At 35.4% G+C, this 22,853-nt stretch overlaps 1 protein-coding gene across 6 annotated transcripts in view; it reads left to right on the forward strand.

Annotated features, from left to right (window-relative positions):
* LOC136030619 (G protein-activated inward rectifier potassium channel 4-like) overlaps positions 1–22,853 on the forward strand; it is a 92,125-nt gene that overhangs the window by 34,020 nt on the left and 35,252 nt on the right. The window lies entirely within an intron of this gene.

Here is a 22,853-nt window from a genome sequence, read left to right on the forward strand (position 1 = left end):
ACCCGTCTGATATACATCTCAGAACACCATGTATGTCGTAATGTCCCTCCACGCTTGGTACAGTTTCCGCCACGCGCGGCACAGTTTATTTCACGTTTAGTAGAAATCACCCCGTGTACGTGATTTCTGAAAGTGGGTGTCCCCATAGATCGATGCTTGCTTATTTATGTAAAAATAGGCTAGGAATGCAGACGTGGGCAAAAACATTCCAATCTTCCTCGGACTCTCAAAGTTTTTAGGATGTTTTGCATAATCTCGTACATTTTCTGCCCCCCCTTAAATTAAGTTTGTACTTGTGTGTCTGGTTTGAGCAACTCAAATTTGGTTTTATATGGCTCTCACTTCATTACCAGGGTTTTCTTAGCTCAACTGTACCTTTACATACCTTGGTAGTATTCAATAAAAAAAACAAATTTTTTTAACTGCAAGTAAGGAGCGACATTAAAACTTAAAACGAACAAAAATTATTCCGTATATCAAAGGGGTTGTCCCCTCCGTGACACCCCGTTCTTTACGCTAAAGTTTGACTTTGTCACAACTCTGCTTTTTAAAACAATAAAAAAAATTAGCGTAAAGAGTGAAGCATTGCGGAGGGGACAACTCCTTTTACACACGAAATAATTTCTGTTCGTTTTAAGTTTTAATGTCGTTCCTTACTTCCAGTTAAAGAAAGTTGTTTTTTATTTATTTTTGAATTAATACTTGTTTGGATTTTGGCTCAGCACACATGAATATTTAAAACAAAATTTGCATATTATTTTTTTTTGCTAAATGGCTTTCTCATAGTTTTGATCGGACGATTTTGATAAGAAAAGGGGTGGGGGAGGAGGCCTAGTTGCCCTCCAATTCTTGGTTACTTAAAAATGCAACTAGATTTTTATATTTTTTGTACGAACGTTTTTGTTAGTAATAAACATACGTACCTTACGGACTAACTTACGTAACGAACTTCTACATTTGTGTATTTTTATTCCGTAAATGAGGGTTTGTCCCCTCGTCATTACCTCACTCTTTACACTAAAGCTTGAATTTTATCCCAAATCTTTTAAGAATGGTCCCTGAATCACAAAGGCCGTAGAATAAATTACTAAAAATACTTTAGCGTAAAGAGCAAGGTATTGTAGAGGAGACGAACCACCTTATATACGTAATATCTTATGTTTATTTTTAAGTTTTATTGCTACTCATTACCTCCAGGCGAAATTTTTTTAAATTTATTTTGTCATTGTTATTTTTAAATTATGCTAGAAAACCCATCACCCCCTTCATAGAAATTCTCTTCACTCATGATAAATTCTTCCTTGGAAAGATCCTCCCACTTAAACCCCTCCCCCCTTCTCCAATCCACCCCCACCCCGACACGAAAAAGTCCCCCTGAAAACGTCTGTACACTTCATAATAACCATTACTATATCTAAAGAATGGTTAAAGTTTGTAACTTGCAGCCTCTCCCCCAGGGGCTGTGGGGGATTAAGTTATCCCCAAAGACATATTTATTAAATTTTTGACTAAGTTGAACAGTATGTCTATCTCAAAATTTTGATCCGGTGACTCTGGGGAAAAATGGGTGTGGGAGGGGGCCTAGGTGCCCTCCAGTTTTTTCGGTCGCTTAAAAAGGGCACTTGAAATTTTATTTTCCGTTAGAATGAGCTCTCTCACGACATTCTAGGACCACTGGGTCGATACAATCACCTCTGGGAAAAAAATATCAAGAAAAAAACAAATAAACACGCATCTGTGATTTGTCTTCTGGCAAAAAATACAAAATTCCACATTTTTGTAGATAGGATTCTCTGGTACGCTGAATCTGGTAGTGTGATTTCGTTAAATTTCTATGACTTTTAGGGGGAGTTTCCCGATATTTTCTAAAATAAGGCAAATTTTCTCAGGCTCGTAACTTTTGATGGGTAAGACTAAACTTGATTAAACTTATATATATTTAAAATCAGCATTAAAATGCGATTCGTTTGGTGTAACTACTGGTATTAAAATTCTGTTTTTTAGAGTTTCAGTTACTATTGAGCCGGGTCGCTCCTTGCTACAGTTCGTTACCACGAACTGTTGGATTATTAGTAAAGCCGGTGGGAACAGTGAAGATGTTAAAAGTAGAATAGCCAAGGCTCAGAGTGTTTTTTCACATTAAAAAAAAAGTTTGGAAGAATAGGAAGACAAGTCTGCAAACCAAGATTAGAATTTTGGAAGGTACGGTGATGACAGTGGTCAAATATGGCTTGAAGCATGGGCGCTCCGAAAAGCGGAAGAAGATTTACTAAATGTTTTCCAGAGAAATTGCCTACGGATTGTTCTGGGAACCCGGCTGACTGATCGTATTTCAAACAGTAGGCTGTACAAAACGTGTGGTTCAATCCTGCTTTCGAGGGCTATAATGAAAGAAAGGTTGAGATGGTTAGGGCACGTTCTGTGGATGAAGGATGACAGATTACAGAAGATTATCTTTTTCGGCCAACCGTCTAAGGCTAAACGGAAAGCAGGGTGTCCTCGTCTGGGGTGGGAGAATGTCATAAAGAAAGAATGAAGAAATGGAAACTTCTTGGGAGGGTTTAAAGAGGGAGGCTCTGAATAGATCAGGATAGAGGAGGAGCGTGCATTGCTGTGATGGCCTCTGGCGGCTTGGTGCTGCGGAGAGTCGTTAGTAGTAGCAGTAGATAGTTGTTATATTTTACTGGCCTAGTCTATTTTAAAATATTCGCTGTTTTTATTTTACTTGACATTACATATCGACTAATATCTCCCGATTTAGTACCAGTTGTAATTAACTTACATTGCCTTTTCGTGTTATGAAATTATTGTGTTGGTCTGTCCTTGCAGTTACTTTGTTTAAATGCAAAAAATGAATGACGTACGCAAAATAAATCAATTTGAAACAATTTTCTCAGGTGTTTTTCGAAACTGGTTGAAGGTTAAATATGAAGACAATACTAACAATTATTCAATAAATGAATCCGAGATAGCGCTTGCAGTTTCTGTGCAAAAAGCAATTGAAGTGAATACTCATTCGGGATTGTTCATTTCAATTTCATTTTAGTTTGGGTTTCTTTTATTTGTTGGTAGCAATTTAAGTTCGTTTTAATTTTTTATGACTTAACTTTTGCACGATTTAGATTTAATATACGTTTTAATTTTTTTGTAAGTTAATCTTTTTTTAATTTTCCTTTAAGCTAATTAACTCAATAGCGCAGCTGGATAAAATTGAAATTAATTGAGATTGATAAATGAAATTGGATAAATTGAAATTGAAACGTCTATGCAAAGAGCATTGAAGTGATTACTCAATCGTGATTGTTTATTTCAATTTCCTTTCAATTTGGGTTTCTTTCATTTGTTGGTAGTAATTTCAGTTAGTTTTGACTTTGAATTTAATATGACTTACTTTTGGTCGATTTAGATTTAATATACATAACTTCGAAGACCACACTGCCTTTCCATGACGAAAGTAAAACGTGTTCCATGACTCATATACAGTGTTCATCATCAGCAGTAAAACTGCTGATTTTTTTTTAAATTTTTCTTTAAGCTAAATAACTCAATAGTGCATCTGGATAAAATTGAAATAAACTATGAAGCAAAAATAATTAAAAAAAGGAAAAATTCCTGGGCCAGGAGAAGCCAAAAAAAAATATTCTGGAAAAGAGAAGTTTATCAGATTTTATTTAACAGAAAAAATACTGTTTAAAATTAGTTAGCAAAAGAAAATCTAGTAAATAAAAAACGTGTGTTACTTTTTAGTTACCATATAAAAAATTAGTGGAAAAAAAATACTAAGCTTCAGTTCTATGAAAAAAATTTATGAAAATCAAGTAATCTAATTAATAATCTGACTAAAATCATAAATAACAAAACGAAACTTAATGCCCACAAAATTAAGGCCTAACTCTAATTAGTTTTTTTCATTGATTTAAGAATATGCGGCAAGTCTTTCTTATATTTCTATATGCGGCTATAGTCTTTCTTATATGCGGCTAGTCCTCCTTTTTCTTATTTTCAGTGAAACTATCAAACAGCCTGTCTTGAAACACGTTACAAGTATGTTGTGAACTTGCTAGTTTTTAAAAATGCTACTTACGGGCTCTTTCATACCATGTCCGCTCTTTCTTCTTCTTGAACTTATAACTTATACTTGAACTTATACACTCCTCGTGAACTTATCTTTACAGATGCTACCAGACTAAGGAAGAAGGGCATATGAGGTGGGACTGATTACCCCATTTCAACGACCTTCTTTAGAATCGAATTATTTCAATTTATTTATTTAAGTCAGTATGGCTCTTTGACAGTATAACACTTATGTCAATAATTCTTTTTTTAATGTGTTAGAGTTAATTATTCGATGACAATGAAAATATAAAAGACAACTATTATCCTGCTTAAGTAATTCAGACAGACAAGAACATGAACGAGGTCTTGATCCTAATGAACAATCCAATAGACTAGGACAAACAATACAACCAAACACAGCCAGAAGCAAGAAAAACAAGCAGTATTGTCATTAGTAAACGTAATCCATCATAAGCTTAGAAAAAAAACACCTCAAATCTATGAAATGTTCCAAGTCCAGTGCTTATCAGAGGAATACAGACTTGCATATACGGGTTTCCTTGCATTAGATTCCTGGCCCAAGCACAGCGGCCCACATGTCATAAAATCTTTTTGAAATTGGGAGACTTTTTATTTACAAATACTGTCAGATTTATGGGAAGGGGTGTGTATGACAGTGGTGGTTGCTCCAATTCATCATTTAAAGATTAATTTTGTTTATTGATTTGAGTAGATATGGCTCTTTTAATAATATGAAACTGGTGTCCCCAATTCTATTTTTTATACAGTCTGCTGAAACACTCACATAGCCTGCCATACAAGACGTTACAAGAATGTTGTGAATTTACTAGTTTCTTGAAAATAATATTTACGACCTTTTCTGTTTCTTGGCTGCAATTTCATATAATGACAAGTTTATATTTGCAGATCAGGTCAGATCATGGTAACGCCATAGCGTTGCCTATAGTAAAGGCTGTTGATTCTATTGTTTTATTAAATAAATAAAAACAAGTTTTTTAACTGAAAGTAAGGAGTGGCATTAAAACTAAAATGTTTTTAGTTTTAATGTCGCTCCTTACTTTCAGTTAAAAAAACTTGTTTTTTTATTAATTTCTGAACGTTTTTTAATCAATGCATGTTTTGATTTTGGCTCTCCGCCCATAAATAATTAAAAACGTTCTTATGGAGGGGATGCTCGCATAAACTTCAGAGAGGGCTTATTTGATTGGAAATTGAAAACTCTAGTTCACTTCTAAAGATTCAAAACTGATCGAAGGGCAGCTAGCCCCCCTCCTACGCCATTTTTTTCCCAAATGCATCAGATAAAAATTTTGGAATAGACATTTTGTTAAAAATAGGTCAAGGGTCAGATGGCAAAGGTCCGGTGTCGATACGGCCCCAAAGGCCCGGAGACAGGCATTATAAGTTATGTCTTGGGGGCACATATGATTCTTATGGAAGGGTTGCTCGCATAAACTTCAGAGAGGGCTCATTTGATTGGGAATTGAAAGTAGTAGTTAAATTTTTAAGAGTCAGAAGTGATAAGAAGGCAGCTGGTCCCCCACATTTTTTCCCCCAAATGTATCAGATAAATATTTTGAGGTAGCCATTTTGTTAATAATAGTTCAAAGGTCACATAATAAAATTTATGGTGTCGACACATCCCCCTGTATACATAGTCGTATAAAAGCCATATGACTTCATTGTTTTATTATTTTTTTTCCCCAGAGGCACATCATATGGAAGCGGTGGTCGTATTAACTTTGGAGGGTGCTCATTTGACTGGAAATCGGAAGTTTTAGTACGTTTTTTGAGAGTCAAAAGTGATCGGGGGCAACTTACACCCCCAAAACACACTTTTTTCTCCAAATATATCAAATAAAAATTTTGAGAAAACCGTTTTGTTAAAAATAGCTCAAAAGTCAGATAACAAAATCCTGTGTCGACGCAGCCCCCAGGTCCCAGGGGAAGGTGTTGTAAATTATTCCCTGGGGGCATATATTGTTTCTATGGAAGGGATGCTCGGATAAACTTCAGATAGGGCTTATCTGATTGAAAATTTAAAGTTCTTGTTCAATTTTGCGAGTCGAAAGATATCAGAGAGCAACTACTCCCCTCCCCTACCAATTTTTACTCAAATGTATCAGATAAAAATTTTGAGATAGCTATTTTATTAAAAATAGTTGAAAGGACATTTAACAAAAGCTCGGGTACCCTCCAAGGCCCAAGGGCAGGAGCTGTAAGTTATGACCGGGGGGCATACAGAGTTCTTACGGAAGGGATGCTCGTATAAAGTTCAGAAAGGGCTCATTTGATTGTAAATTTATTTCTACTTTCTAAAAGTCAGAAGATATCCGAGGGGGGCAACTAGTCTCCCCCCCACACCATAAGGCTTCAATGTTTTATTGTTTATTAATTCTTCCACAATCACTTAAAATGCAACAAGTGGGCGTGTAATCTTCAGAGGGGGCTCATTCAATTGGATATCCAAAGTTCTAGTGCCCTTTTTAAGAGTCAAAAGTACTCAGAAAGCAACTAGCTCTCCCCCTGCGCCTTTTCCGACATAAATCTGACACAATTTGGAAATAGGGATTTTTTTAAATAGTTCTAAAATCAGATAAAAAAAAACTCCAAGGTCCATATAACCTCCCAGAGTCCTGGGGCGGGTGTTGTAAGTTATGCCCTTGGGGTATATTTGGTGTCTTTTGGAGTGGTACCTATATAAACTTTAAAGGTACTCATTTGATTGGAACTTCAAAATCATATTTCACTTTTTAAGACTAAAAAACAGCCGGGGGAAACTAGCCCCCCCATGCCCCTTTTCCCCCGAAGCCATTCGGTAAAAATTTGAGATAGCCAGTTTGTTAAAAAGTCAGATAACAAAAACTCTGGAGTCGACTCAACCGCCGAGGTCCCTTGGGTAAGTTTTTTAAGTTATGCGCCAGGAGCATATAAATGTTTATGTAAGAGGTGGTTGCATAAACTTCAGAAGTAGCTCATTTAATTGAAAATTGAAAGTTCTAGTTTCCTTTTTATCAGTCAAAAGTGGTCGGAGGGCATTTACCCCCCCCCCAAACACACACCTTCTTTTCCCCAAATGCATCCGATCAAAATTTGGAGATAGCCAGTATGTTTGAAATATTCCAATGATCATATAACAGAACTTCGTCGTCAACATAATCTCCCCCCTGATCCTGGGGGAAGGGTTGTAACTTGTACCATGAGGCGAAAAATTAAGCAAAGAAAAAACGGGTTTAATTTCTACAAACCAGTGAACAAAAATAAAATATAAAAACTACACTTTAACAAAAAAAAAGGGAAAAGCAGTAAGGTCTAAGAAATTATTTATACCCTGAGGGCTGTAGAGTTTTTCATGGAAGAGGTGGTTGTATAAACTTGGGAGGGTATTCAAATGATTAGGAATTGAAAGTTATAATTTCTTTTTTAAGAGTCATTTTTAAGAGTCAACAGTTCGTTTTTTAGTGATCCGATTGCAAATATCGATTGCAATTCGATTGTAAACCGAAATTCTAGTGCCCTTATTAAGAGTCAAAAGTGATCGAAGGGGAACTAGACCCCTCCTTCAAAAAACCTCTTTTTTCCCAAATGCATCCGATCAAAATTTCGATACTGCCACGTTGTTCAAAATACTTTATAGATCAAATAACGAAAACTCCCGGGTCAGCAAAACCCCCCAGAGTCGAAGGGCAATTGTTTTAAGTTATTCCCCGGGGCCCTATAAGATTTAATGTAAGAGGTGGTGGTACAGACTTCAAAGATGAATCATTTCATTGGAAACTGAAAGTTCTAGATACTTTTTAAGAGTCATCAAAAATGATAGGAGGGTATCTCTCCTCCACGCCCTCATTTCTCAAAATGTATTTGACCGAAATTTCGAGGTAGCCATTAAGTTTGAACTAATCCAACGATCAGATGACAAAAACTGAGGTTCAACTTGACCCTCCTCCAGTACAAGGGAAGGGTTTTAACTTATACCCAGGGGGAAAAAGGTTTCAGGAAAGAGGTGGTCGTATGCACTTTAGAGGGGAATCAATTAATTAGAAATTGAAAGTTCTAGTTTCCTTTTTCAGGTTATTTGCTAAGAAAAAAGGGCTCGTTTGATGCTGGATATTTTGGATTCGTTACTAGCTAAGCACTAAGATTAGTGAAAACAGGGCGACCGATGGAAGGTTGTTCACAGCCATCCCCGTTCACACCCTAACATCGAATTCAACCTCCGAATATCCTCCCATTTGCAGCGCAAATGAGAGGATAGCTCTATATACCGGTTATGAGTGGTGGTCTCTTATCCCACCCCAGGCCTCGGGGAAATGGCTATGATTTATAGAACTTGCTTATTGTTACTTTGATACTTTGTTTACTGTGACACTTTAGTGATTTACGTGGCAACTTCGGTTTACGGTGCAAGGTCTATAAGCTGCGCAAGCTGCTTATTGTTACTTTGATATCTTGTTTACTTTGATGTTTTCTTTACTTTGTTATTTTTTAATTTTGATATTGTTGCTTTGATATTAGTTTTGATACTCTGATGAAAGTTTTATATTGAAAAAAGAAATTTGAAATAAGGAAATTTTTGAAAATCAAAACTTTTTGCAATCAAAAATGAACAAAAATTAATTTAAAAAAAAAATCCGAAAAAGAAGTTTTACAAAGAAAAGAAAAAGTCATAGTAAACTTAAGATCAGCAGATACAAATACCTGTTAAAATCCAAACTTAAAACGACCAGAAATTACGATTAAAGAACAAAGGAAATCCAAAACGAGCAGAAATTAAATAAACAATCATGGCAAAAAAAATAACAAGTACAAATATAAATGAATAAATAAATCTTAAAACAATCAATAATTAAATTGAATATGCAAGTAAAGCTTAAAACGAAATAAAAATGGTTTACTATTGAAGTATAAATGAAACGCAAAAGGAAAAGTAATTAAATAAACAATCAATGCAAACAAACATACAACAGATATTACTATAAATGAATAAATAAGTGTTAAAATGATTGAAAATTAAATTGAATAACAAATCTAGCTTAAAACAATCAAAAACTACTAAGAACAATTGGGTATAACCTCCTTCTCTCACTGTAAAAGTCTAAAACCTACTGCGTCATTGACGCTTTACTGAAAATGAACTATATTACGAATATTTTCGTTTTTGCTTAATATTGAAAACAAACATTAAAATTATACCAAAATTACAAACTGATGAGCTTTCAGAAATTAATATAATTATACATCAAATATTCTCTTAAATTTTGTAAGTTCTCTACGAAACTGTTCAAGAAAAATATAGTTTTACTACAAACAAGAGTTTGGATACTCCCCCTTCCTTAACTGTAAAAATCTAAGGCCTACTGCGTCATTAGCGCCTCACTAAAAACAAATTATGTTACAAATGTTTCTTTTCGCGTTATTATATATTGAAAATGAGATTAAAAACTATAGGGAAATGAAATCTGTAACTGATAATCTTTCAACAATAACTATCATTATATATCAAATATTGAGTTTGATTTTATTTGTAATTTCCAAGACAGTTCAAGACACATATAGTTTTCAGCAAAGCGCCAATGATGAGGTAAGTTTTAGATTTTAGAGTGAGAGAAGGAGGCAATATCCAAACTTTTGCTTTTAGCGATTTTTGTTCATTTCAAGCTTGATTTACGTATTCAATTTGAGTTTCACTTGTTTCAAGATTTTTTTATTCATTTATGTTAGTACCCATTGTATGTTTTTGGTAAATTTTTTTTGCTCTTGTTTTTAGTGATTTTTGTTCGTTTCAAGCTTGATTTGTAAATGCAATTTAAGTTCCACTCGTTTTAATATTTGCTTATTCTTTTATATTCACTTATTCATTATTATTCATTTGTATTGTATGTTTGTATGCATTCATTGTTTACTTAATTTCTGTTCGTTTTGGGTTTCATTTATACTTCAATATTAAAATGTTTTTTCTTGTTTTAAGCTACTTTCTGCATATTCAATTTAAACATTAATTGTTTTAAGATCTATTTATTCGTTAATTTTAATACTTGATATAGGTTTTTTTGCTGTGATTATTTATTTAATTTCTGTTCGTTTTTGGTTTCATTTGTTCTTTAATAGCAATTTCTGTTAGTTTTGAGTTTGAATTTTACCAGGTATTTGTATCTCCTGATCTTAAGTTTAATATGGCCTTTACTTTTCTCGGAAAAAATTTCTTTTCAGAATTTGTTTTTAATTAATTAAGGAAAAAGGAACTATTTGGCAGGACTGGTTGCACCATTTCTGTTTCAGTGACTCTTTTTTTACTTTATTTACTGATTTAAGTAGATATGACTCCTTTGATAATATGACACTGGTGTCTCTAATTCTTATATATATATATATATATATATATATATATATATATATATATATATATATATATATATATATATATATGCTGAATCACTCGGATATCCTACCTACGGTGACTTTACCAGAGTTTTATGAATTTGCTAATTTTTAAAAGCAAGATTTATGGCCTTTTTGTTTCTTGACTGCACTTTCTCATAATGATGAGTTTCTATTTACAGACACTTTCAGATTATAGGCAGTGCAATAGCACTGCCTAAGTAAAGACAAATGTAGGCAGAAAGTTTTTTTTTTTTTTTATTAGTTCTTTTCTTTTAGACCAGGGCACTTCGTATAGAACGACGTGTTATGGAAACTTCTAAAAGGACTCATTCGATGGGACATTGAAAGGGCTGGTACATAAACTAGCCACAATAGCCCAGCACATCCAGTTTTGAGATAGACATTTTTTTAACGTAGTTGAAAGGTTTGGAAATTATGTCTCTGAAGATGACAACCCATCTTCAGTAACTGAGTGCAATATTGATCCCTTACTGGTAAAACTGGTTGCCTCCTTTTTAACAAATAGATCGCAGGTGGTTAAATACCAAAACCATTACTCAAATCATCTCCCTATCTACAAATGGCATACCCCAAGGAACTCTCCTAGGCCCCCTCCTCTTTTCAGCCATGATCAACAGCCTCCCAAAAGAAGTTCCTGACCGTTGGAAATTTATTGATGGCCTAACGATTGTTGAAAGTTGCTTCAGATATTTAATAAGCGACCCTATGAATATCCTCAATGAAATTGGAAGTGAGGCTTTGGACTTAAACCCCGTGAGGAGATATGACAGTAAACCCCTCTAAGTCCATGATAATGCCGATTTGTTTGCTCAAATCCTCGCCCTGTTTTCTTAATCCTATCCCTCATGAAATTTATGTGTCCTCGGTTAAATTACTTGGAGTCACAATTTCTTCAAATTTAAAGTGGAATATCCACGTTAAAGACATAATCCATAAAGCTAATGCGTCTATCGTCCTCCTTAAGCTCCTAAATAAATATAGCGTCCCCTTTTCTCACTCCTTAAGGTTGTTCACGTCTTTTGCCCGCCCGCATCTTGAATATACTTGTCCAGTTTCGCACCCTGGCATCTCTCGTGAAGAATCAGAAAAAATTGAGTCAATCCAAAAAAGAGCCTTGCCAATAATTTTCAAAGAAGGCAAGGTGTCTTATTCTCTGCTCCTAAAAAAAGCTAGTTTGGAAAGCCTTGAGCTAAGGGGTTTGTCGCTATGCCTCCGTTTTTCAAAAATGCAATAAAAAACCCTCGGACGGCAAGTATTTTCCCCAAACGTCACTCACCATCCAGATTAAGACAGCCTCGAGCTGTTTCTGAGCCCATCCCAGTTTTTTCCCCCATTCGCTGCGTTACTTCCAGATATGAAAAAAACCTTTGTCCCCTTCATCACAGAAAAAATGAATAAAATATCCAACTAGTTTCTCCCTTTTTGTGAGGTGCTGCCTAGGTCGTTGCACTTATTTGCTTCCCCCCCCCCTGTTTTTGTTTAGTTTCCCTTTTAATCATATGTGTTTTTCGTGTATTTTATGCTTCGTTCTTTTTTTGTGAGTTTTTGGACTTTTTTAGTGTCCTTTTCAATTTGTAGATATACACGTTTATTTCTAGTTCTTTTCTGTATTATTTTGTCCCCTTACTTTTTTTTTCTGACTTGTTTTGTTAAAGTTTAGTTTGACCGTTTTTTTTTTTTTTTTCTTTTTGTTTGCTTTGTTAGTCGACTCCGAAGTACGAACTCGGCCCTTTGAAGGCTTGTGATAGAAATTTTTTTGAAATAAGTATCTTATATCTTATCTTTCCATTCCCCAAAGCCCTCAGGCCAAGGGCTGTAAGCTGTGCCCTTTGGTCATACAAGTTCTTTGGAGAAGATTGGTTCAATAAACTTCAAAAGGGACTCGTTTGATTGTAAATTGAACGCTCTAGTGGCCTTTTTTATGGTCGAACATGATTGAAGGGTAACCAGCCCTCCTCTCCTTCCATCATTTCCCCAACACACCCAATCAAAATTTTGAGATAACAATTTTATCAGGCGTATCGAAATGTCCAGTAATTGAACCTTTGAGGATGACAACCCCCTACAGTCCTCGGAGCAAGGGTTATGAGATATTTCCTGAGGTTATACAAGGCTTTTATTGAAAGAGTGGCCGTATAAACTTCGGAGGTCGTATACTACTACTACTGATATGATAATTAAATCGGAGCATAAGATACCCACACAAATTGTTAAGAGAACGTATAAACAATGCTTCAGAAATACTTGATGGTAAATAAATTTTTAAAGCGTGTAATGAAGGGGGTGTTGAAGAAACCAAAGGCACTATGCACATATTGCTACTACAACTATTTCTGCTACGCAAGTTAAGGGTATTCAGGAAATGCTTTGAGGGAATATTAAGGCAGATGTTGAACTAAATCCAAACGAACTAATATTATGTAGATTTTCAAAAAGATGACAAAGCAAAATCTCAAAAACAGCTTACATTACTAAGTTAGATCTTTCAGGGTAAGTTGTACAGATTATGAACTAGCAAAAAAAACACCATATACTATTATATATTATTAATAATATATAATAATTAATAATTAATAATATATATTAGTATATAGTATTATACTATTAAGTATATACTATATACTATTAACACTATCAGTACAGTTACTGCAACTAATGACGCTAATAGTATCAAGGTGAAACATCTAGGAACGTTTTGGGGGAGTTTAAATCAAAAGACAAAAACTAAATATACGTAAGCATTCAAAAAGGCATATAAGCAATATCATAGGCAGCGCCACTCTATAATAGTAATCAATTTAAATGAAACTTTAAAAGGAGCTAATTCGACTGGAAATTGAAAATTCTATTGCCCTTTTTAAGAGTCAAAGGTCATTGGAGGGCAAGCAGCCCTCCATTCATTTCTCAAACACATCTAGTCAACATTTTTAGATAGCCTTTGTGTTCAGCATAGGAGAGCGGTCCAGTAACTATATCTTTGGGAATATTGGGTATATTCACCCTCCACAGTTTTTCGAATTTTACCATTATTTTTTAAAACTGAATCTTCAAATAAAACTAAATCTAAGGCCACTGTGGTTATGGTTACCAACAAGACAGCTCAGCAATATCTCGAGAACGGCTGGGGGTGTTAAGTTGGAACTTGTAGTGTTACTACTATTACTACTTCTGCTCTTATAACTTAAATGAATCAAGAGAGTGTGAGTGTGTCCAGGATGTACAATGGCATACAAAAATTTTTTTGGGAATGATATTCAGTTTCATTTTTCAGGTCAACTTATAATAGCAAGCCTAACTATGGATTCTTATAGAATTAAATAAAAAAACAAGTTTTTTCAACTGAAAGTAAGGAGCGACATTAAAACTTAAAACGAACAGAAATTACTTCGTATATGAAAGGGGCTGCTTCCTCATCAACGCCCCGCTCTTTACGCTATATTTTGACTCATTCTCTCAACTCTTCTTTTTAAAACAGTAAAAAACTTTAGCGAAAAGAGCGGGGCGTTGATGAGGAAGTAGCCCCTTTCATATACGAAACAAATAATTGAAGAAAAAACGGGTTTAATTTTTTTAATAAAGCAGTGACAACAAAATAAAATAAAAACTACACTTTAACTAACAAAAAATAAAAATACTCCGAATATTTCGGCCCCACCTCCGAGAGCCTTTCTCAACGTTCTCTTCGCCCCCTCGTCAGTACCTCTCTCTTTACACTAAATCTTAAATTTTGGCCCAATTCATTAAGAATGACCCCCTGAATCATAAAAGCCGTAGAATAAATAGTTGACATTACTAAAAATACTTTAGCGTAAAGAGCGAGGTATTAGGAGGAGGTGAGCCCCTCATATGGATAATAATTTCTGTTCGTTTTAAGTTTTAATGCTGCTCCTTACTTCCAGCTGAAAAAAACTTTTTCATATTTATTTTTTCATTGTTTTTTTTTTAATAATGCTAGTAAATCCTGCGCTCACTTCATGGAAATTTTCTTCCCCCATGTCAAATTCCTCGATGGAAAGTTCCCCCAGTATATCCCCCTCTTTTCAACCCCTCCCCCAACCAAAAAATCCTCCTGAAACACCTGTACACTTCCCAATAACTATTACTATATGTAAGCACTGGTTAAAGTTTGTAACTTGTAGCCCCTCCCACGGGGACTGTGGAGGAGTAAGTCGTCCCCAAAGACATAGTTATAAGGTTTTTCGACTCCGCTGAATAAAATGGCTATCTCAGAATTTTGATCCGTTGACTTTGGGAAAATAATTAGCGTGGGAGGGGGCCTAGGTGCCCTCCAATTTTTTTGGTCACTTAAAAAAGAGCACTAGAACTTTTCATTTCCGTTAGAATGAGCCCTCTCGCAACATTCTAGGACAACTGGGTTGATACGATCACCCCTGGGAAAAAGAAAAAAGAAAAAAAAAAACAAACAAATAAACACGCATCCGTGATCTCCCTTCTGGCAAAAAATACAAAGTTCCACATTTTTGCAGATGAAACTTCTACAGTAGGGTTCTCTGATACGCTGAATCTGATGGTGTAATTTTTGTTAAGATTCTATGACTTTTAGGGGGTGTTTCCCTCTATTTTCTAAAATAACACAAATTTTCTCAGGCTCGTAACTTTTGGTGCGTAAGATTAAACTTGATGAAACTTATATATTTAAAATCAGCATTAAAATGCGATTCTTTTGATGTAGCTATTGATATCAAAATTCCATTTTTTCGAGTTTTGGTTTCTATTGAGCCGGGTCGCTCCTTACTACAGTTCGTTACCACGAACTGTTTGATTTTTATTCTTTTAAAAAGTAGACTTGTGACAAAGAGTCAAACTTTAGTGCAAAAAGCGAGGCGTTGAGGAGGAAAGAGCGTCTTTCATATACAAAATAATTTCTGTTCGTTTTAAGTTTTAATCTTGCTCCTTACTTTCAGTTAAAAAACTCGTTTTTTATTAAATTTTCTGACCGTTTTTTAACTAATGCAGGTTCGAGTTTGGCTCATCGTACATGAAAAACTAAAACGAAATTTATATATTAATATTGGCACATTTATTCCCTATTAACAATCACCCTCTCCTCAATACCTTTCTCTTTACGTTAAAACTGTTAGCACTGTCAAAAAAGCGTCCTATCAAACACTTCGTGGTAACGAACTGTAGAAAGGAGCGACCCGGCTCAATAGTAACCGAAACTCGAAAAACTGGAATTTTGATACCAATAGTTACATCAAAAGAATCGCATTTTAATGCTTATTTTAAATATATAAGTCTCATCAAGATCAGTTGTACCCGTCAAAAGTTACGAGCCTGATTAAAAATGTGATTAAAATGTGCCTCATTTTAGAAAATAGGTAAAAACACTCCTTAAAAGTCATACAATCTTAACGAAAATCACACCATCAGATTCAGCGTAAAAGAGAACCTTATTGTAGAAGTTTCAAGCTCCTATCTACAAAAATGTGGAATTTCGCATTTTTGCCAGAAAACAGATCACGGATGCGCGTTTATTTGTTTTTTTTTTTTGTTTGTTTTTTTGTTTGTTTTTTTGTTTTTTTCCCAGGGGTGATCGTATCGACTGAGTAGTCCTAGAATGTCGCGAGAGGGCTCATTCTAACGGAAACTAAAAGTTCTAGTGCCCTTTTTAAGTGACCGAAAAAATTGGAGGACACCTAGGCCCCCTCCCTCAGTCATTTTTCCCAAAAGTTAGCGAGTCAAAATTCTGAGATAGCCATTTTATTCGCCATAGTCGAAAAACCTAATAACTATGTCTTTAGGGACGACTTACTCCCCCGCAGTCCCCGTGGGAGGGGCTGCAAGTTGCAAACTTTGACCTGTGTTTATATATAGTAATGGTTACTAGGAAGTGTACAGACGTTTTCAGGGGGATTTTTTTGGTTTAGGGGGGAGTCGAGGAGGGGGTTATGTGGGAGAATATTTCCATGGAGAAATCCAAGTCGAATATCCAAGTCAGACTCAAAACGAGCAGAAATTAACATGAGTAGGGTTCAAAACCCCTATGCTTTCTAAAAGCTTGAATATAATTTGTACTTTACTGAAAAAATTCAAATGAATGTGCATTGTCAGTTTAATATACATATGCTGATATTTGTTCCTTAAAATCTCAATTAATATTTGATTTCTTAAAGTTATAAAAGTGAAAACATTTAAAAGAATTTTTCAGTGAGGTGCAAATTATGTTCTGGCTTTTAGAAAGTATAGGGGTTTTGAACCCTGCTCATGTTAGTTTCTGCTCGTTTCGAATTTGACTTGGTTATTTGTTGTAATTTCTGTTCGTTTTGGGTTTAATTTATTTATTGATGTTGATTTTTGGTAGTTGTATACTTGGTAGATTATTTGATTCTTTTTTTGTTCAGTTTGTTTAAATGTAGTAGTAGTGGTAGTATTAATTTATTAACCAAAGGAAATAACACAGATAAAATCAATCGGTTGCACACCAAAAGCGGTGCTTGTGAGGGTGTGTTACTAACAAAAAAGAACCAAAATAGAAGAGAAAAAAAAAGAGTTAATCTAAAATGAGCAGAAGGGTGAAACCGTGTACCAAGAAAAAAAAACTTACATAAATAATTCATACACAATCAAACACATAATTTCATGATCCCGAAGCAAAAAAAACGAAAAAAAAACACAATAAACAATTATTTCCAATATTAAATCAATCAATCTCAATCTATTTCAAAGGTATACTCCACCAAGCAACCCCACACGCAGCACGGTTTTAAATTGATTAATGGGCAATTCTTTGGTACTTGGAACAAGCTTATTCCACAGCTTAGCCCCTCTATAAATAACTGAAAAAGCAGTCCTACTTGAAACTAGGCGTGGAACCTCAATATCTCCACTTGTTCAAGTTCTGTGACCACGAATATTAGATCTATCCCGAAAAATTCCTGTAAAACATTCTGAAACGCACCCATACAGCACCCATTGCTGCGCACAATTGCTGCGCACAATGCTGAAAAGAATTGATGTCTGAAAACTTTGTTGGGTATGGCAAATGATGGGTGTAGGGGCTCTTTCAAATCGTTTTGACTCTTAAAAGGGCACTACAACCTTCAATTTCAAATCAAATGAGCCCCATCTGAAGTTTATGTGACCATCCATTCCCTAAGAACCTTATATGCCCACAAAGCATGACTTACAACCCTATCCCCAGGGCACTGAGGGGTTGCGTTAATCCTAGAGGCAATGATTTTACTCTTTGGATGATCAAACAGTTCGTGGTAACGAACTGTAGTAAGGAGCGACCCGGCTCAATAGTAACCAAAACTCTAAAGAATTGAATTTTGATATCAATAGCTACATCAAAAGAATCGCATTTTAATGCTGATTTTAAATATATAAAATTCATCAAGTTTAGTCCTACCCATCAAAAGTTACGAGCCTGAGAAAATTTGCCTTATTTATGAAAATAGGGGGAAACACCCCCTAAAATTCGTAGGATCTTAACGAAAATGACACCATCAGATTCAGCGTATCAGAGAACCCTACTGTAGAAGTTTCAAGCTCCTATCTACAAAAATGTGGAATTTTGTATTTTTTGCCAGAAGACAAATCACGGGTGCGTGTTTATTTGTTTGTTTTTTTTGTTTTTTTTTTTCCCAGGGGTCATCGTATCGACCAAGTGGTCCTAGAATGTCGCAAGAGGGCTCATTCTAACGGAAATGAAAAGTTCTAGTGCCCTTTTTAAGTGACCAAAAAATTTGGAGGGCATCTACGCCCCCTCCCACGCTAATTTTTTTCCCAAAGTCAACGGATCAAAATTTTGAGATAGCCATTTTGTTCAGCATAGTAGAAAACCATAATAACTATGTCTTTGGGGATGACTTACTCCCCCACAATCCCTGGGGGAGGGGCTGCAAGTTACAAACTTTGACCAGTGTTTACATATAGTAATGGTTATTGGGAAGTGTACAGACGTTTTCAGGGGGATTTTATTTTATTTGGGGGTGGGGCTGAGGATAGGGGGCTATGTTGGAGGATCTTTCCTTGGAGGAATCTGTCATGGGGGAAGAAAAATTCAGTGAAAAGGGCGCAGGATTCTCTAGCATTACTATAAGAAAACAATGAAAAATAAACATGAAAACGTTTTTTTCAAATGAAAGGAAGAAGTAGCATTGAAACTTAAAACGAACAGAGATTATTGCGGTTATGAGGGGTTCTAAAAATACTTTAGCATAAAGAGCGAGGTATTTAGGAGGAGATAAATACCTTGCTCTTTATGCTAAAGTATTTTTAGTAATTTCAACTATTTATTCTACGGCCTTTCTGATTCAGGGGTCATTCTTAAAGAATTGGGACAAAACTTACGATTTAGTGTAAAGAGCGAGGTATTAACGAGGGTACAAACCCCCTCGTATACATAATAAAAATATAAGGTTATGAAAGTTTGTTACGTAAGTTAATTCTTAAGTTACGCATATTTTTTACTAATAAAAACGTTCGTTAAAATTAAAAGTTCTAGTTGCCTTTTTAAGTAACCGAAAAATTACAGGGCAACTAGGCCTCCTTCCTCACCCCTTATTTCTAAAAATCATCTGATCAAAACTAAGAGAAAGCCATTTAGCCAAAAAAGGAATTAATATGCAAATTTCATTTTAATAATTTATGTGCGGAGAGCCAAAACCAAACATGCATTAATTCAAAAACGTTCAGAAATTAAATAAAAAAAAACTAATTTTTTTAGCTGAAAGTAAGGAGCGACATTAAAACTTAAAACGAACAGAAATTACTCCGTATATGAAATGGGTTGTCTCCTCCACAATCCCTCGCTCTTTACGCTAAAGTTTGACTTTTTGCCACAATCCTACTTTTTAAAACAATTAAAAGCTTTAGCGTAAAGAGCGAGGGATTGTGGAGGGGGCAACCCATTTCATATACGGAGTAATTTCTGTTCGTTTTAAGTTTTAATGTCGCTCCTTACTTTCAGCTAAAAAAATTAGTTTTTTTTTATTTAATTTTGAGCAAAATCGGCATTTCATAATTTTAATCAGATTTGTTTAAAGAAGAGGGGCTGTCGGAAGAAAAGGGGGCTAGATACCGTCCATCACGTTTTACTCTTAAAAGGGAACTAGATATCTCGATTTTTAACCAAATGTGCCTCCTCTATAGTTTATACAACCATCCCTTTCATAAAAAAACCTCACAAACCCCTAGGGCATAACTTACAACCCTTTTCCCTACACTCTGGGGTTTGTTTCCACACCAAAAGCGTTGTTGGATGATACCATGGGCGGATCCAAGGGGCAGGGGACTTAGGCCTCCCAGGATTTTTCTGGTGCCCAAGTTCGCATTCCGTTCTTCTTTGTTTTGTTAAATTTTTTTCAAATGAACTTGTCAATTTGATAATTAATCTTAACTGATTTACCCAAATAACAACAAAAAGCAAAACTTTCCTATGAAGGTAAAGAGCAAAGTTGAAACTTAAAACGAACAAAATTATTTATGTTCTGCCAGCTCAGTAGAAAAGTAATCTGCAAATTATAGTAGAAAAGTAATCTGCAAATTATAGTAGAAAAGTAATCTGCAAATTATAGTAGAAAAGTAATCTGCAAATTATAGTAGAAAAGTAATCTGCAAATTATAGTAGAAAAGTAATCTGCAAAATTAGCATAAAAATCTTTGATTACTGCTATCTTCCCCTATTTTACGAACGTGGAAACTCATGTTGAAGATGAATCATTTTTTCTAGACGTTCGGTAAGTTATAGCTGTTTGTCTATTCACAATGACAGATTAAAAAGTAGAAAATGGATAAAAATATAAATTCTGGACAAGAACATATAATGGATAAGAGACGAATACTGATGACTGAATGTGGAAGGGGACTGAAGGATGTTATCGGATATTTAGGTAAAATATCCAAAAATACCCGGAAATCAAAAGGTATGTTTCGACAAGTAATAAACCCCCCCACCCTCAAAAAATACTTGATTTTAGTTTTGTGACTAATTAAATAGCGAGTGGCCCAATAGGACTTTCTTGTGAATAAATCTATCTCTCTATCTTTTTAACTATATAGCTAATTTAGTTGAAATTAGATGAATGAAAGAGTTAAAAGCAATCTAGGCCAGGAACAGATCCATGAGGTTGGAGGGGGCGAACCTCCCACCAAGAAACTTCTGGCATCCTTATTCCGTTCTTTTTTCTTTTTTAAAATAAACTTTTCAATTTGGGGCCCACCTCGAGCCATATCGGCACCTTTGGTCCAGTGGCCCCCACACCCAAGATTTTGCTCTTGATCTGCTAGAGAATCAGACATGGAACTGCTCAGACGATCATTTTACGAATCATTTCGTCATAAAATTATAAGATAGACCTCGTTTTCAGGAAAAATCAATCATATAATTAAACTTGCTTACTAGATCTTCCTCTTTAGATCTTGTTTCCTTTTTTCTTTTTTTTTTTGGCAGATTTTCTTATTCTGTTTCTTAAGAGCCCGTCGATTCAGGGCACGGTTTCTGAGTGTCAATGATGGGGGTATAATTAGGCAACTTACAGCATTAATTTATGCTAAGGAGTAATTTTTTGAACTGCCCCTGCCCCCTCCCCACTCAGAAAATCCTAAACTTTAGTTTTGTGATTAATTAAATAGCGAATGGCCCAATAGAATTTTTGTGTGATAAATCTAATTATTTATTTTAATTATAAGAGTTAAAAGAAATTTAGGCCAGGAAAACATCCACGGGGTCGGAGGGGCTGACCCTTCCCCCAAGATATTTCTGGCGCCCTTATTCAGTTCATTGTTCTTTATTTAACCTTTTTTAAAATAAACTTGTCAATTTGGTGCCCACCTCGAGTCAGATTGGCGCCCTTGGTCCAGGGCCTCCTCCAAGATTGTTTTCTAGATCCACCCCTGTATGATATTTAGACGGTTTTGAATAAAATGGCAATCTTAGAATTTCTATTAGATGCATTTTGGGACAATACGACGCGTATGTGTGTGTGTGTGGGGGGGGGGGGGTTTAGCTGTCGTAAGATCACTTTGACTCTTAAAAAGAGCATTAGAATTTCTAATGATCAATCCAATGAATCCACTCCGAAGTTTGTATGACAACGCTTTCTATGAAAATCTTATATACCCCCAGGGCATTATTTACGACCCTTGTCCTGAGGGCTGGAGGGATTTGTTATCCTCAAAGACTTAGTTTCCAGACATTTCAAATACGTTGAACAAAATGTATATTTCAAAATTTTGATTGGAGAGTGATGGGGGGAATGGTGGGCGTGGTAGGGGAGTTAGTTGCTCTCTAACTATTGACTATTATAACCTTGACTATTGCAAATTGCACTAGCCCTTTCAATCTTGAATCGAACGAGCCCTTTTTGAAAGTTCTACGTCTACGACAACGCTTTCTATATAAACCTTATATACCCCAAGGGCATAACTTGCAACCCTTGTCCTGAGGGCTGTGGGGGGATGTCATCTTCAAAGACGTAATTTCCAGGCCCTTCAACTACGTTAAACAAAATGGCTATATCAAAATATTGACCGGAAATGTTTGTGGAAATGGTGGGCGTGGGGGGCGGTATTCACCCTCCGATCACCTTCGACTATTAATAAGGGGACTAGCCCTCCCAATATAAAATGATATGAGCCCTTTTGAAGTTCTACGACTACAATTTCTATACAAGCCTTATATGCCCCTAGAGTATAAACTACAACCTTTGCCCTTGAGAACTATGAGGGGGGGCTCATCCTCAAAGACATGATTTCCGAGCCTTTCAACTACGTTTAAAAATTGGCTATCTCAAAATTTTTATTGGATGTGTTTGAGAAATGGTGGGCGTGGAAGGGGGCTAGTTTCCCTCTAACAACTTCCATAAGAACCTTATATTCCCTTAGGCCGTAACTTACAACCCTTTCCCTGAGGGGTCTAGGGATATTGTTGTCCTCAAAGACATAATTTCAGGATCTTTCAGCTATGTTGAAAAAAATGGCTATCTCTTAATTTTTATTGAATGTGTTTGGGGAAATGGTGGCTGTTGTATTAGTTACCCTCCAATCACTTTCGACTATTAAAAAGGGGATTAGTCCTTTCAATTTCTAAAAGGAATGAGCCCTTTTGAAGTTTCTACGACAACTCCTTCGATAGGAAGTGCCTGTCTAAACCAAAATAAATAACACATTGTGCCAACATCGTATGCAGTGCTATTGAGCCGGCTATTATTTCTGTTCGTTTTGGATTCATTTATTTACTGATGGTGAATTTGTGGTAGTTTTATGCTTAGAAGTTATTTTACTTTTTTTGCTCATTTTGGTTTAATTGAACTCTTCAATTTTCTTTGAAAAACTTGTTTCGTGAAAAGAGGTTTTTTAATTAATAAAAGGAAAGGAGTGTATGTGGTGGGACTGGAATCCCATTT

Source organism: Artemia franciscana, chromosome 1 (genome assembly GCF_032884065.1).
Source record: "Artemia franciscana chromosome 1, ASM3288406v1, whole genome shotgun sequence".
Taxonomy (NCBI): Eukaryota; Metazoa; Arthropoda; class Branchiopoda; order Anostraca; family Artemiidae; genus Artemia; species Artemia franciscana.